Source organism: Tenrec ecaudatus, chromosome 16 (assembly GCF_050624435.1).
Source record: "Tenrec ecaudatus isolate mTenEca1 chromosome 16, mTenEca1.hap1, whole genome shotgun sequence".
In the NCBI taxonomy this organism is placed as follows: domain Eukaryota; kingdom Metazoa; phylum Chordata; class Mammalia; order Afrosoricida; family Tenrecidae; genus Tenrec; species Tenrec ecaudatus.
This window is the reverse complement of record NC_134545.1, coordinates 4,801,042-4,817,564: the sequence shown is the minus strand read 5'-3', so window position 1 is coordinate 4,817,564 and position 16,523 is coordinate 4,801,042. Positions and strand designations below refer to the sequence as shown.

General features: G+C 49.4%; 1 protein-coding gene across 4 annotated transcripts in view; it reads left to right on the top strand.

Moving 5' to 3' along the window:
• The window catches only part of ZNF664 (zinc finger protein 664), a 29,402-nt gene that overhangs the window by 454 nt on the left and 12,425 nt on the right, over nucleotides 1–16,523 (top strand). The window contains exons 1-3 of one of the 4 annotated variants that reach the window (XM_075535068.1): nucleotides 11–145; nucleotides 669–797; nucleotides 13,985–14,080. The gene's annotated coding sequence lies outside the window, so the exon portion shown is untranslated. Of the gene's footprint in view, nucleotides 1–10; nucleotides 146–668; nucleotides 798–13,981; nucleotides 14,081–16,523 lie in introns of those variants that run through there. The other 3 variants (XM_075535069.1, XM_075535071.1, XM_075535070.1) reach the window with 3 other exon arrangements.

The following is a 16,523-nucleotide window of genomic DNA, read 5'->3' as shown; positions in this document are numbered from 1 at the left end:
GCACGCGCGCCGTCCCCCGGAGGCGTCTGGGTGTGCGAAGCGCGCGCGCGCGCGGCTCGGAGGCGCACCTGTGAGGTGTCCCCTGAGGAGCGGGAGGGTGGGTGCGCAGAGCCCGCGGCCTGGGGTGCTTCAGCCCGCACTCGGAGTGAGTTCCCGAGCGGCCAGCTGCGGTCTTTTTATTTCTCTTCCGTCTGGAGGCGGGTGGGGGGCAGGGGCGCGGGCTCGGAGGGAGAATGAGTGGATTAAAGAAAGGCTAACAACCCATCACTCGGGATGGGCTTGCCGCGGCGGCCGGTGAGGGGCACCGGCCCGGAAGGTCAGGGCCGCTCCCCGCGGCCGGTGGCCCCTGTGCGGGTCCCGTCGGAGACGCCGCCTCCGGGCTGCCAACAGGGTCCCGGGCCCACAGCGGGGAGCCGGGAGCGGGGCGCACAGATGGCGGCGGGCAGGGCCGGGCCGGCCGCCCCGCGGAAGCCGGACTCCGGGCCGGGCCCCATTGTTGTGGAGCCACTGGCCCGGGGAGCCGCACCGCCTGGCCGCTCGAGCGACCGCGCCTTGGAGCCGGTCCAGGCGGGTCCCAGGGGAGGCGGTAATGGCCGCGGCGGGGGTCGGGGCGCCAGCCGGGGCTGCGGAGGGGCGAGCTGCATGCTGTGATGTGCTTCTCTTTCCAGCGCCTTCCGGGCCAGCGAGCCGGCCGGGCACCACCTCAGGTGATGCGCCCTCCCGCGCCCCAGCGCTGGACGCTGCGGCCGCCGGACGCCTCCATTGTCTGACCACGGCGAGGGCCCGAGTTCCCCCAGGTAAACGGGCCCTCTCTGCCCCCACACCCGGGAGCAGCACCCGAGCGCAGCGTCCCTTCTTCCCTCCCCGCTTGCACTTACAGCGCATTCGGCACCCCTGGGCGCTCCCCTCTGGATTCATTGCCCCCACGGTGCTGCCAACCCCGTCGCCCGTTTGAGCCAAACTCCTTTGTGAAACCTTTCTTGCCCCAACTCTGACTTTCTCGTCTGCTCCGGAGCTTGCCCAGCAGACTTCAGGGCGAGTGTTTCGTTGGTGTCTGACTGCAACAAAGGAAGGAGACCAGCTTTTTACAAAATATTTCCAACCCTGGCCCTTTGCAGGGGACAGTTGTGAAACGTAGACAGCTTGTGGTTTTCACAGGATGGCACCGCTCTTGTTTACACATTATGTCTCTCTTTGAGGGGGGGGTCCCTCCTTCTGGAGCACCAACAGGGGTTGCCAGCCCAAGCCACAGGTTCAGTTACATCTCCCGAAATGGTTTTTCAGTTTGTAAAGTCACACGTTTTCCTTGTGAAAATGAAAACGTCACAGACCAAGCCCCAGTCCACTGCTGCCAAGTCAATTGCTGCTTTTGGTGATCTGTAGGACAGAGTAGAAGTTCCCCCAGCGGGTACCCAAGACGGAAAATCCTCACTGGAGCAGACGGCCTCATCTTTCTCTCTGGAGCAGCTGGTGGTTTGGGATCTGCTGATCTACTGACCTTTTGGCTCTCAACCCAACATTTAAGGCATTGTGCCACCAGGGGTCCTGGTTAAGTAAACATCCCTAAGGTGGCCAGAGTCTGCCAGTGCCTCTCTGCCCTGTCCCTACCTTTTCCAGAGAAAAACTGCTCAGTGATTCCCCTTTCTGATCTTTGACAACATTCCTACGCGCATACTTTCATTTGTCTGGCTGAGCAAGTGCCGTCCCAACATACGGTGCTTAACTCATCCCTGGGAACTGCTGCAACCTCTTCCATAGGTGGGCATGCCTTAGAGCAGCGCTTCTCAGCCTGCCTCAGGCTGCGACCCTTTCATACAGTTCCTCATGTGGTGGTGACCCCACCAACCATAAAATTATTTATGTTGCTACTTCATCATTGTCATGTTGCTATTGTGATGAATCGGCCTACCCTTGTGAAAGGGTCGTTTGACACCACCACCCCCCAAAGGGGTCTCGACCCACAGGTTGAGAAACTGCTGTCTTAGCGTATTTTGTGCCTTTTCCAGATAGATGGCGATTTTAAGGTTTCATTTGCTCTTATACTCTAGCAAAGTTAAATAAAGCAAAGATTTCATAAAGGGGCCCAAATCTTCGCTCATTAGAGACAGGGTGATTGTGAGGGAGATTCTTTTAACAAATTTCCGTGTGCCCCACACTCCATGCTAGTATGACTCTTAAGTCCCACGACCTTGGAGAGGACACTCAAATCACTTTTTGAAAGCAAACACCAAACCCACTGCCATCAAGCTGATGCCCACTTGTAGGAACACTGCAGGGCTTCCAAGATTGCCAGTCTTCATGGAAGGGGACAGCCTCCCCTTTCTTCCTGAGCAGTGGCTGGTTCCAGTTAGCAGCCCGGTGCCTGACCCACAGTGCCACTAGAGTTCCTTACGACCCTTCTCAGAAAGAGCTACGAAGCCTGCCCTGTCTCCCTTAGAGGTCAGCCATCCACTGTGTGTGAAAATGCCTTGTAAAATGAGGTGGTGCATAAATACTGGTTTTATTACTCTTTGCGATCCAAAACGTGTCTGCAGTTTAGCTTCTATCTTCTTTTTTGATCTCACCTGGATCTTACTCCTAGAGATAGTCAGCTTGGAATGCTTTAATTTGTCATTTTGCTGGTGATTGATTTTTATCAAGAACTGCTACTACGTTAAACTTTTAGAAGCGTTCTTAGCAAAGCATATTTTTCTTAGTGCTTTACATGCCTTAAAAAGAGGCGTATAAATTGGTTGGATATGAATAAATGTATCAGCAAATTGAGCCCCAGATAAAACAAAACTCTCATTGTATTCTCAGCGTAACTTCCTAGTGATGAGAATGAGTGTGTGTATTTTCCTTGCGACAGCAGTAGTTTCAGGTTAGCTTTTATGCCCTTTTTGTGGGGGAACATGTAGGTAGTATAAGAGTTTTAACAATTTAAATATTGATTAAGTGATGTATCCCCTCGAGGCTTTAATTAGATACAATTCTGGACTTTGTAGGTAGTTTCCTTGCTTTTACAAATATTTGAGGGTCTCTAGGGGGGGTCCAACAAAATCAATATCTCTATGCTTTTGGAGGTTATCATGGGGAGAAAGAAAAGTTAAACACAGGCACACAGCTCCATGTACAATCAGATGCTACAAGATCTGCCAGGAAAGTTCAGCGCAGCCTGGAGTGAGAGAGAGTAACCCGGGAACTAGACTGTCGGTTTGGGCAAGGAGGCCCAGGAGAGACGTCTCTGCTGAGATCTGAAGGGTGAGTAGGCGGGAGTGTAGAGTGAAGCGGGGTAATTTTCCAGGCAGGGGAGCAGCTTGTGGGAAGGCCCTGAAGGGGGAAATGCTTCACCCACTCTGGAACGGAGAGGTGATAGTGAGTGAGGGGAAGCGTGGCTAGGCAAGGGGCCAGATCGTGTAGGGTCTTGTACTGCCTGTTTGAGGATGCGTGTTGTCCCGCGTGAAATGGGAAACGATTGCAGGGGTTGGATACTGAGCAGGCTGGTGAGATAATCAGATTTACATTGCAAACCACTCCAGCTGCTATGTGCAGAGTTGGATAGATGTGGAGATAGCAGTTGGCAGGCCATTCCCCAGGTCTGCTTAGAAGAGGTAGGGTCTTTGCCTTAGCAGTTCATTTGAAGTCTCTCTAACAGCTAAATTTAGACCAAAGTAGGCATCTGATTAAAAATTAAATACTCAATTCTAATTTTTTAAAAAATGAAGATACAAAGACTGTTCTTGGTAATGCTCTAAGGACATATATGCTAAACTGGTTGTCCACATTATGCTTGAGAGAAATATCAAAGTCAAGTTAAAATTGGGCATGGGGGTAGGGGGTATTTTCTATTGTTTATATAAAATGCATGGCCGTCAAATCTGTTCTGACTTAGAGGGACCCTATTGAATAGGGTAGAGCTGCCCCTGTGGGTTTCCAAGACTTTAGATCTCCATGGGAACAAAAAGCCTCACTGTTCATCCTTGGAATGGCTGGTGGGTTTGAACTGCTGTCCTTGGCGGTTGGCAGCCCAGTGGTAACCAGAGCTCCTTCTGGCTCATCTAACTTTCACCAAAGCAGTGATGGATGAGATAGAAGTGAGGGAGCCTCTTGAGTGACAAGAAGGGAAGCATGAAGATGCTGTTGCTAGGAAAACAAGAGAATTATAGAAATTATTACCAGAAAATGATGATACGTGGTCAGGTTCCCAAAGTTTAAGCGAAATGTACCACTTTCTGGTTGCTGAAAATAAGGTCTTTGTAGAAAAGGGGCGGAGGGGTGGTGAGGAAGCACGCTGTGGTCACAGTGGAACAAAAAAAGCACTAAGCAACCGAGGTGCGACCTTAACGTGGCAAGTGCTTTCTCTGTGGAGAAGGCTAGAGACATTTCCTCCAAGGTCATGGAAATGAACCGAAACGGGATTCCAACCTCCAGCAACCCTTGGTGGCGTTTGCGAGGCTGTCCACCCTGAAGGGCGGAGAGTGTCCTGAAAGGAAAGCCAGGCCGACTCCTGCGTGTGGCATTTGAAGCTGATGGGTGGAGACTCTTTTGAAGTGAACTTCATGGTTACTTTGCGTAATTGCGGGCAGGACAAACCCTCCCTGATATTTGAGCACATGTGAAAGAGCTTCAAAACGTAGCTTTTAGTTCCATTTTCCCCTGAACTTTTGAAACCCCTCCTAATCGCCGTGTTTTCAGAGTGTCCCGCCCGCTTGAGAGTCTCTGTCCAGGCCCCTGGAACCTCTGCAGCTCCCCAGAAATCAACTCCAGTCTGTGGGAAGATCTGTTGATGACCAAGCAACCATCGTGAGTGTACAGGACACGGACGCTGCCATTTATTTGACCACTGGGGAAGGGAGCAGTGGGTGCTAAAGTGGACCGAGCACAGGCTCTGCAGCGGGCGTGCCTTGGCCAGAGCACCACTGCTTTCTTGGACCAGCAACATGCCCTGCACAGACTACTGGACCCTCCTGAGCCTTGGGCTTTGGGTTATGCTTTGTTTTGTCTTTAATTGAGGAAAATAATATGTGCAGGTCTTGTGGGATAAAAGAGGTGAAGACTGGCACAGTGGGTTCAGCCTTGCGCTGCTAACCCTGAAGTTGGTGGTTCAAACCCGCCAGGAGCTCCGTGGGAGAAGGATGGGGCTGTGTGCTCCTGTACAGAGTTTCCGTTTCCAAACCTCCGAAGGAGCTGTTCTGCACTGTCCTGTAGGATGGGTGCGAGTTGACTGGATGGCGGTGAGTGAGATCAGAAATGCTGGAGTAAATCATGAGACTCGGCGTGTGTAAGACCATATGAAAATTCTGAGCTCATTTAAGAAGAAAAGGGAAACAAAACCCTGGGATTAAAAGCCAAACCCCAAATTAGGGGAGTGTTTGTGATAAACAATGAGGAAAATAATGGAAAATCCTTACACAGATGGCTATAGGATGTGAATAGATAGTCCGCTGGATTGAAAAAATACATTTGGATAAACACTTGAAAATATGCGTATTAACAAATAATAAAATTAAATGAGTAAAACTTAATAATAAATTATTTAAATTAATATAAACCAGAACATTGTTATTAATCCTCATAGAAAAGTAATGTTCTGTTTTCAGTGGCAACACACCTAGAAAGCATTAGAATGAAGTATAGGAAATATACCCAAGCTTATTAAAAAACCTTTACCCAGAGGTTTTAAAAACCCAACCAACCAACCAAACCCACTGCTATCGAGTTGATTGAGACCCTGTATCTCAGTGGTTCTCAACCTTCCTAATGCCGTGACTCTTTAATACAGTTCCTCATGTGGTGGTGACCCCCCCCCCAGCCATAAAATTATTTTCATTGCTACTTCATCACTATCGTTTTGTTACTGTTATGAATTTGGTGACCCCCAAAGGGGTCCAGACCCACAGGTTGAGAACCACTGCTGTATCAGTTTCTGAGGCTTTAAGCCAGCCTCGTCCATGGAGTGACTGATGCACTTGAACGGATACCTGGTGGTTAGTAGCTCAGCTAGCCCAATAATGTACACTCATAAAATGTCCCTGGATGCAAAGACATTGTTGTGAAGATAGCTCTACTGTACAGGCTTCGTTATCGTCTCAGTGTAGTTCCCATTGAAATCCCACTGGGACTCTTGGACATTTGATAAATTGCTGGTCTAGTAATTTTTCAAACAGAAAACTGGGGGCCTGTATGCGTGTCACATATTAAACATGTTGTAGCGCTACAGTAACATGAATGATAAGTGGCGAGTCCAAGAGTAGATTAATTGATAAAGGGACAAAGGTCAATTCTACTTAAAGACTCACTTATACGATGAAAGTACTGTGGAGCAACTCAAAAAAGATTGTCACCATATTCAAAATAGCTTTTAGATAGATTTAATAGCTGACCACAGCAGCAAAGAAATAACCCCACTTGTGAAGGTATTAGAAAGAAGTAGAAAATGTATAGGACACTATCTAGAAAGTGCATGTTTTGGGTAGAACATTTACATCTCAAAACCCCGAATCATAAAGTGTACAGTTGGCCATTGTCAAAATTGAATTTTCTGGATGACAAAAGAAATTGCAAAGTGAAAGCAAGGTGGGGGCGTCTCAGCAAGGTGTATAAATGGAAGCCGATTAGTCAAGGACATGAATAGTTCTTTTAAGAAAAGATAGTGCCAGGTGAATCCATGAAGAGGTGTGTAAGCTCACTTGTGATTAGGGAGGTGAAGGTTATCAGGTCATTTTTTTCCTAATCCAAGGGTGTAGAGAAAACGCCAGTACCTTGTTGGAAACCTATAACTGATGCATCCTTTTTAGGTGGTGATTTGACAGAAGCGATCAAAACTTAGAAGTGCACACGTGCTCTGTCCTAACAGGTGCTGTCCTCAAGGCCCAAGCCAGGCAGGCTCCTCGGCAGACACCGTGTCCTATGAGAGAAGGCTGCTGTTGGGACAGGTAGTGGGAGGGAACATAGAAGGTGGCCATACATAGATTACTATTTCTGAGAGCTGTTAATGTAGCTTTTCAAAAGGGAGAGAGATTTTTAAAATTTTATGACTGACATAGACTGATAGATATGTCTGGAATGTGTTACTAAGTCAGGAAAACAAGTTTAATCCCATTTGGGGAGAACTCAAAACAAAATAATTGGGTGTTCTGAGTAAAAATAGACAAAGGTTTGTAAGGAGATACATGGCAATCATAGCTATATTGGTAATTACCTCTGGGCAAAGAAACTATTTTCATTTTCTGTTTTGACTGGATTTATAATTATACTTTTTATGTTTTCCCCTTGTATTCTGCATCTTTTAACATTTGAAAAACAATTTTATTATTAATTGGGAGTTAATACATATATTATTCCATAGTTCATTCTCATCCACCAATAGTGTACAATTGCTACCACAATCAGTTTCCAAACTTTTTCTTCCTAGACTCCTAGATGACCAATGTCCCTTCTCTCCCCCCCTTCGCCCCCCACCCCCACCCGCATTCTACTTGCTGTTCACATAGGTTCATCAATCCTGGGTTCCATATACAGAAAAACAGAGGGTGACCCAGTGACTTAATATTTTGAGAGAAACCCCAATGAACAAACCAAACCAAAATACATAAAATGTTGAAAATCAGACCAGGTCCAGCGTGCATCAGAGTAGGTGGGAGGGGGTTGGGAATCAACTGACAGGTTTATTTATCCCTTTGATCTTCTGTACTCATCTCTAATGCAGAGGTTCTCAACCTTCCTCATGCCATGACCTTTTCATACGGCTCCTCGTGGCGGTGACCCTCAACCAGAAAATTATTTTTGTTGCTACTTCATCACTGTCATTTTGCTACTGTTAGGAATTGGGCAACCCCAGTGAAAGGGTCATTCAGCCCCCAAAAGGGTCGCAACCCACAGGTTGAGAACCGCTGCTCTAATGTAATTGTACTTTTTAAATGAAACACTAAAATTTTTCACCTGTCATGTTGCTAAACGTCTAAACGCAGACTCTGAAAGCGTATAGAATTTAGTAGTTATGAGCATAACCAAAATCCATCAAGTATCGACTCATAGCAACCCTGTGGGGCAGGGTAGGGCTGCCCTGTGAGTTTGTGAGGCTGCAACTCACCATTAGGAGGTAGTAAAAGTGCCAGTTACATTGACCAGGTGTATCAAGAGCCCTAGCAATAGTTGTATTCATTTTTTCAAACACAGAAACCATCTGGAGAAATTAAAGAGAAAAATTTTTGTACACAAAAGATGTATACCTAGAATCATTTTTAAAGCTGCAGTTATAAAATGGTTAAGTCCCTTACACATCCACTGACTGGGCTGTTGTATGATGCTTCTGAAGGAAATGTGTCAAAATGCTTACATTGAAGAAAATCAGGGTTCAGGACACCACACCTGGTCTGATTGCACTGTTAGCAAAAATTCTAATCACCTGCCAGAAGCACCTGCAAACGGGAAATGCTGAGCAGAGATTAGCTGGGAATCTTAAGGATGGTGGGCTTTCTCGATGCTTTTTAAAACCTGCTTTTTCATATTCCCTAAAGTATGTATTACACAATCATGGACATGTAGCTCTACCAGAGTACCTTATGCCAATGTTAACTGAACAGCTAATTGGCGTGTACATGCTTGAAATTGATCTGCCCCGTCAAGTATTAGTGTCCTCTGAAATGTAGTCGGCACCTTTTGAGTGAGACTTGGAATCCCTGTGGAGAAACGGAGGCCCTGTTTGGCATGTAGTAGGAGGAGCTTGTTTTGCAGAGGGAATGGCAAATTCTGTTTTGGAAGGGCCTGCAAGACATGCAGGAGCTTTGGTGGTACAGTGGGTTAAACGGGCGTATTAACTAGAAGGTGGGCTGTTTGAACCCATTAGCTGAAAGACCAGACTGTCTGCTTCTGTAAAGCTGACAACCCTGGGAACTCGGGCAGCTCTGCTCCGTCATGTCGGATCACTGGGAGTTGCAGTCCACGTGGCAGCACTCTGAGGCATGTAGGTGCTCCCTGAGGAGGACCGGCAGAAACCGTGCAGATAACGTGGGCCGCAGACCTTCCCTCCATCAGCATTTGCACGTGGTGTGTCTTCCTGGAATGTGCTGGAACCACTCTTGATGGGTTCAGATTGGGGCATAGCCATGTGCCCACCTGAGACCACAACATTGATGTCTTTCATGTGGAATGATTGGCCATTCACAGACATTGACTCTGAATAGTGCTGTCATTGTCTCAGGGGCCCTCAGGCTCAGCTGCACTTTTCACCAAGGGGATTTGGTGGCCCCGATTCCAGTCCGTTTTCTCTCTGAAGGCTCCTGAGGAATTGGTAGAGTGGGTCGGTGTTGAGCTGAACCCATTCACACCATGTGGAGACCAGGGGAGCGGGGGCTGCTGAACTATTGAAAGAAGGGTTGAGACAGGATTCTGCAGACAGAGGATCAGTTTCCCCATCCTATCACATTTGAATGAGACCCTCCCAGTTTAGGATGTGTAACATGAAGGGACTTCCCTGGAGTGTATCGTGGAACCTGAGTGGGAGCTTGGGCTGGGCCACCAGCATCTGGACAGCAAGCAGGAACTGCACGGCCTTGCCCTCTGCTGGTGCCTCTCCTGTCTGCCCCAGACTGCTCTTCCTCTCTGCAGGCAGCTCTCTACCATAGGTCATGCCTGAGACCTTCCATACTTGGGGCTGCCATACCTGCCAGCCTGTTTTACAGACCTGGCTCCTCACTTCCCAGCCTTCCCTCCTCCCTCGACCCCCTTGCTGGCTTGTGCAGGGCTCCTTGTGGCAGGTTCACACAGCTGGGTACAGGAGTCTGAGTTGGCTGAGAGCTGATGCACAAGCCCGGCCTGGCCTGGCCTCGGGTGTTTATTGAGCCTAGGTTCCCAGTGTCTACACCTGCTCCATGTGGCAGATTCACAAAAGGGATAACCAGTGGCTGTGGCGGATATTATGGGGCCTTGGTGGCATCAAAAGGTTTGAGTCCACAAACTGCTCAGAGGGAAACCCAATGGGGGCAGTTCTCTGTCCTCCAGGGGCAGTAGGAGTCAGGATGGGCTTGACAGCAGTGGACTTGGTTTTGGGTTTGATAGCAAATACTCATTTGTCCAGCAGAGGAAGAGGAGTTTTTCTAAATATGAACCCTACTCGGGAGATGTAGCAGAGACATTCAACATTTGATCTTTAAAAAGGACTGATCCCCACGACTCATGAACATGAAGTATTCCCACGCCTTTATTCTGCTGTTCTGGCACGCACAGTGACTCCTGTGTCACCCGAGAGGAGAGCCTCGGCGAGGCGCCTCCAGAGCGCATGTATTTTTCATGCCCTTGTGAGCTCATGAAGTTATCTTAGGCGATGGCCACCTCTGTTCTGCAGTGCGTTGCAGGTATTGTAACAGGACTTGAAGGGAGCACTCACCGTAGCCTGTGCAGCCTCCTTCTCCCAGAGTGTAGCTGCCATCTCGTAGGTAAATAACACAGGCTCGTGCAAGTAACCCGAATGGCTTTTCTTCTGCAGAGTATACTCTGTGTCCATCCAGTTGGGTAGTTCATACATGTCCAGGGTGGAGCCTGCAGGATTTAAGATGAGTCCCTTCACCGAAAGTATTCAGTATCAGCTCCAACACTTGTCAGGTAGCATGGTCATAGATTTGGGACCTTTCTGCTAAGCCCTGAAATCCCAGTCGGCCTCGGGGAGCCTGTACAAAGCCGGCGAGTATGTCCTCACGATGTTCAACAGCTAGTGAGAGGTGGTTATCCGTCTGTGTGGTGGCCCCGAAGACGTCTGAGCAGGTGTGTGAGGGTCCTCTGCAGGACCTGCCCTGGAGACAAGGCGATGAAAAGGAAAGCCCAGAAAGGACCCAAGGGAGACCAGCATTCACAGACAACCAGACTTGTAGACCCTCTGAGGGCGTGGAGGGCCACCTGCTACAGTGGAGTCATGGTGGTGCCAGGAGGGGTGGCAAATGCTAGTTGCCCTGGGATTTGAGCAATAGGAGGCAAATGAGGAGTGACTGGGAAGGCCCATAGTAACAACAGAGACAGTTAAGAAATCTGGGTGAGGAATGCGGGAGGGAGAGTGTGTACGTGGCAAAGACATAGGATTAAATCATCCTTAGGAGAGACTTGCATTGGGAGCACACAGCTGATAGAGGTGTGTGGGGCTAGGAAGGGAAGGTGGGGGGAGGGGGGCCCCTGTCAAAATCCTGGCTTGGGACACTTGGTGGGAAATGTCACCTTTTGTAGGGATTTTGAGTGGTGGGGAGATTGTCACTTAACTGTGGGATGAGAGGAGAATGGTCCTCATGACCAGTTCTGACATGGCATGGAAGTATGAGGAAGAATGGGTTTGGACAGCCCTGTTCAGAGGGTTCCTGGATTTGGGAAAGGTAGGCGCTGAAGAAGTTATGCCTGCCCTCTGAAACACTGGAGGAGAACTGGGATAGTGCCGGCAGGAGCGGGCCGGAGACCAAGGTACTGGTGAAAAGAAGCGCTTCCAGGAGCTGGGTTGACACGGAGCTCCCACAGTGGGCAGAGACGCCAACTCGGAGCACTTTTAAAAGAAGTTCTGGGGAGCAGGTGGGCAGAAAAGCGATGGGGGTGTAGGAGGATTAACGGAAGGAAGGCAGGAGAAGGCTGCTCAGAATTGAGGAGCCTGAGCACAGGCAGCAAGGACGATGCTAACAGGCTGTCAAACTGGTTCGGGCTCTTGGCACTGGTGTCCAATATGTACAACAAAACAAAACACTCCCCAGTCCTGTGTCACTTCTTGGGGGCTGGGGAGGGATCTCACCTTCTGTTTAATTAAGTGTGAGGGCAATAGGGAGTTGTACTTGATTTTTTTGTTCTTTAAAGCCATTTTCTAAGGGGGTAAGATTTGTGTTTTGTGTGCCTTTGGGGCACTTGAGAATCTAACAAGTGGAAGTTTGGGGGGGGGTGTTCCCCCCGTTTGAGGGGGTGTGACACAGAGAAGATTGTAGGAATGACCAGTGTGCTGCCAAGTCAGCTGGCCCCTTTACTGACAGTTAACAACTTTTGTTTTCTTGAGGTGGGGAAGAGGGGAGAGCGAGAGGCACGCGTGCATGAGAAAGCCTTGGACAGCCGGGAGGTACACGATGTGCTTGGCTGGCCCCGGGCCTCCACCGCAGAGAGGGGCCCCCCTAGAGGCTTGCTGCACGGGCTGATGACGGCCGCACCAGGCCCGCTAGCCGGGTCTGTCAGGACGTGCACAGCGAGCAAGCTCAAAGGTTCCACTTTCTCTCCCTGCAATAACAGATTTTTTGCTAAGACCAGTGGGATGGTTCATAAGTTATAACCTGGCTTTACTTTTAAAAAATATTTCATTAACTAAATTTAACAGACTCCTTCGAGCACAAGTCCTAAAACAACTCACTCAAAAAAGCTCCTCAACTGCTATCAAGTCGATTCTGGTCACAGTGAACCTATAGCACAGGGTAGAACTGGCCTTTTGAGTTTCTGAGATTGTTAACTCTTTACGGAAGTAGAAAGCCCCAGCTTTCTCCCATGGAGTGGTTGGTGGTTTCGAACTGCTGACCTTGCAGTTAACAGCTAAAACAACCGTTTGTTTAAATCGGGAAGGTGGGCATGGGTTTGTAACTTGGACTGCTCATAAAATGTCAGCACAGCTGGCCAAGCACACACACTGCTGTGGGACTGGGGCTCAGGCTTCTTTCTGTATCTTGCTCCCATTTGGGGGTGCTATCTACCAAAGACACCATTCCCCATGGACTTGAGTACCCTCTGACCAGCTGGAGACAGTACACCTAGCCCACTGAGTACACTGCGCCCATTCTTAGAAGGACTGGGTGCGGGATGTGCCAGGGCCAGTCTCCTCTTGGACAGCGCTGTCCTTGGGCTGGTCTCCTGCTCTGTGTGCCCCTCTCTCCACTGCTGCCTGCTGCGCTCTCTCAAGCCACAGCCTTAACTTTCTCATGACCCACCCCCAAAGGTTCGTTGAACACACTCCCATCCAGCAGACTCCCTTTCTCAGTGTTTGCGTGGCCTTCCAAGAAACGGTGGAACTCAGACTGTGTTGGCTAGAGTGAAGCTCTGTGGGACATGAGGTTGAATGGGCATAGCAGCCCGAGCCTCCCGTAAAAGTACACATCCTGGTTGCCACGTGCAATGAGGAAGACCCTGGCCTGGCATCCAGTCCTTCCTGTGCTGCTGAAGCCTTCCTCCCAGCTGAAGCCTTCATCCAAGTCCTACATTTGCTCCCACAGGAACGAGGCCCTCTGTGTTGAAGCATTCTTATGTTCCCATCTTCTTCCTGTTGAGTTCAGCTCTTGACCCTGGAGGGTTACTCAGGGTCCTCTGTGGGACCCACTTCTCCTTTTCTCCCTGGAGCACCTGCTGCTAGCTAATACCAGCCTCTGGTCCCTCCACATGGAGACCGGCCGGCAGTCTGCTGAGTCCCTTCATGTTTCACCATGGTTCCCAAGGAGAAGCAGTAGTCCCTACGTGAAAGTGCTCTTGACATCCACATCCTGCTACCCTCCACAATTATAGGGCGCAGCGGGGTCAGCGTGGGGTGTCTCTGCCATGGCCTCAGTCCTGACTTACAGATGTAGATGAATGAGAGCATGTCTTTGTGGAGCCCTTAAAATTTTCCAGGGATGTTTTAAGTACTTCTTGTACATTAGCCTCTTCAATCATTATTAGAAGGTCAGGTGCCGCACTGCCCCTGTTGCCTCACCCTTAATCTCCCAGGTGCAGGCTCCTTCACTGTTACGCTGGAAGCCTGGCAGGGAACAGTCTGCCTGTCACTGCTGCTCCCTTAGCCTTCCTTAGCCAGTACCTGTGAACTTGACCCAGCTATCTACCAAGAGGCCAACATCTCTGTCCCAGGGTTCAGGTTGCTTCATCTTACCTTGAATCCCAAAAAGGAAATGTGAATTCTCCCTTCTGAGCTAGAGATCCGACATGTGTGATAAGCTAGTTTTTGATTAAAAAACAAAACAAAAACTCTCCAGGGTACATACTTGGTACTTTACTCTCTCTTTCTCCAACCCAGCAGGACCCTAAGACTTTTGTCAGAAGCTCTTCAGCCTCAGCGGACCTTGCTCTGCCTGCCTTCCTGGGGCGCCCTGGGGCTCCAGCTCCTGTCCCTGTGGTAAGTTTCCCCTCGCCGGACTGAAGCTGGCTGTGGAGGCCATTCCTCAGAATCCCACCCTCATCGGGCATTTGAATCACCGGCCCAAGTATTTCCTAAAGTGGCAATAATACAAAAGTGCATTATGGCCTATAGTACAAGCTCTTTCAATGACCAGCAGGGCGCTGAGTAGTTTGTTGGTTTTTCTCTGGAAAGGGGCAGGGAGGTGTGGGAACCTGTGCTCTGGGCCTTGGCTAGCAGCCTTACTCTGAAGACCCCAGGATCCCCTGCTTCTCCCCCACTGGTCCTCTGTCATCACCCCTGCTTTTTGCCATACAGACCAGCTGGCTCACATACCTCACTTGGCTTGCTTCAGTTTTCTCTGCCACCTTGTCCTGTCCACCCTGAGGTAGCAATACTTGTGTTTAAAGCAAGTTTTGTTCCTCGCGTTTCTGGTGTTTCTTTGTTTTTGTTTTCTGAGTTCCCGGATGTCTTCTCAGCTGTGATCTCTGGGCTCCCTTCTGTCTCCGGGCCAACATGAGCCTGCAAGGCACGGGCCCAGCCCCACTTCCCCCTGAGTTCAACTCCAGAGGATGACAGCCTCGTTACTAGGACAGGTGTTGTCACCTCTACTTGGTGGTTTCTGGGATCCAGTTTGCTCTAGTCGCAAATGCTGTCCAGGCCTCTGAGGCCACTAGTGTCTCCCAGTGCTTGGCCGGGAAACAGCGGGAGAAAAACAACTGCCTTGGTCTCTGCTGGCTTGCACATGGGCCCTATGTGTCTTGGCCTTTCCCAACCATAGGTGGCGTCTCAGGCCCCCCGTCTTCTCCTTTCCATGGCTTCTGTCCCAGTCTGCCCAGTCACTGTCCAGTTAACAAGGTGAGCCCACGTGGGGTGTGGCTGCTTTGCTTCAGTGGGGAGTGGTCAGTCTGGCACTGCACTTGAGTGGTAGGCACCTGGCTGACTCTCCATTTGCACTCCCCTCCTGCATGCTGGATGGACCTATATCTGGAGACCTGAGACAAGTGGACCTGGCTCCTTCTCTCCTGTGTTGACTTGGTGTCCAAGACCACCTTATCTGTCCTGGGAGGTCTGCCTCAGGCTCGCTGCCAGTGTTTGGTAATTCCCAGTCATATTTGGTCTGGAGCATGGAGTTGCCAGTAGGTTGGGGACAGGTGTTTGCTGGAATCACCGTGTCCACGTAGCTCTCGTTCAGTCCTGTCCACATTTCCCTGTGGAGACCCTACAAGAGAGGGTTGATGGCTGAGACCATGGGCTATTTGGCATTAGCCGCTAACAGCACTTACGTTCAGTGTCAGCCACCAGTGCCTGTGCCACCAAGACAAGCCTGCTCCCAAGTTCTGCATGACGTGCTGCCGCTGGTCCCTGCCTGCGATGAGGTAGAGGGAGATGAGTTCTGAGTCAGGCTAATATTGGACTCTAAATTACCAGATCCTATGTAGGTTTAAACGAGGTTGGTAGTTCAGACCCACTTGCTGCTCTAAGGGAGAAAGATCTACTTCCGTAAAGGTTTTACATCCTTCTGGGGCAGACCTAAGGACTCCTGGTGGTGCAGTGGTTACGAGTAACGCTGTGAATCTTAAGATCAGCGGTTCAAAACTACCAGCTAGCTGCTCAGTGAGAGAAAGATGAGGCTTTTTACTGCTGTATAGAATTACAGTCTTGGTTCATGGGGGAGCGGGGGTGGGAGGGAAGGGAAAAAATCAGGAGCTGATACCAAAGGCTCAAATAGAAAGCAAATGTATTGAAAATGATGGCGAGAAATATACAAATGTGCTTGATACAATGGATGGATATATGGATTGTGATAAGAGTTGTATGAGCCCCAATAAAATAATTTTTTTTATTAGTCTCAGACACCGACAGGGACAATTCTCCTTTGACTTAAGAGTGGCTGTGGTCAGTATTGACTTGATGGGAGTGAGGGTTTTTTGGGGGTAGGCGGGGGGCAGGCAGGGGCCGGATACTCTGTCTTGCAGGAGCACTGTTGGGAGTCAGAATGGGCTGACACAGGGGGTGTGCTTTGGACTTGATCCTAACTTAGGAGCCACATTATGGCAGAGACTTGCCTGTAAAGCAGCGGCTTCCTGTCTTCTCCATACGAACGAATGTGTGACACTGGCTTAAAGTAGCCCACACCCTACCTCAATGCTTTTAAAAAATTTTTGTTTTATCTTTTTATTGGTAGCTTGTACAACTCATCACAATCCGTACATCCATCCATTGTGTCAAGCACATTTGTAAATTTGTTGCTGTCATCATTCTCAAAGCATTTGCTTTTTACTTGAGCCCCTGGTATCAGCTCCTGGTTTTTCCCCCTCCCTCTCCACCCGCTCCAGGAACCCTTGATAATTTATAAATTATTATTTTGTCATGTCTTACACTGTCTGCCGTCTCTCTTCACCCACTTTTCTGTTGTCCCTCCCCCAGGGAGGGGGTTATA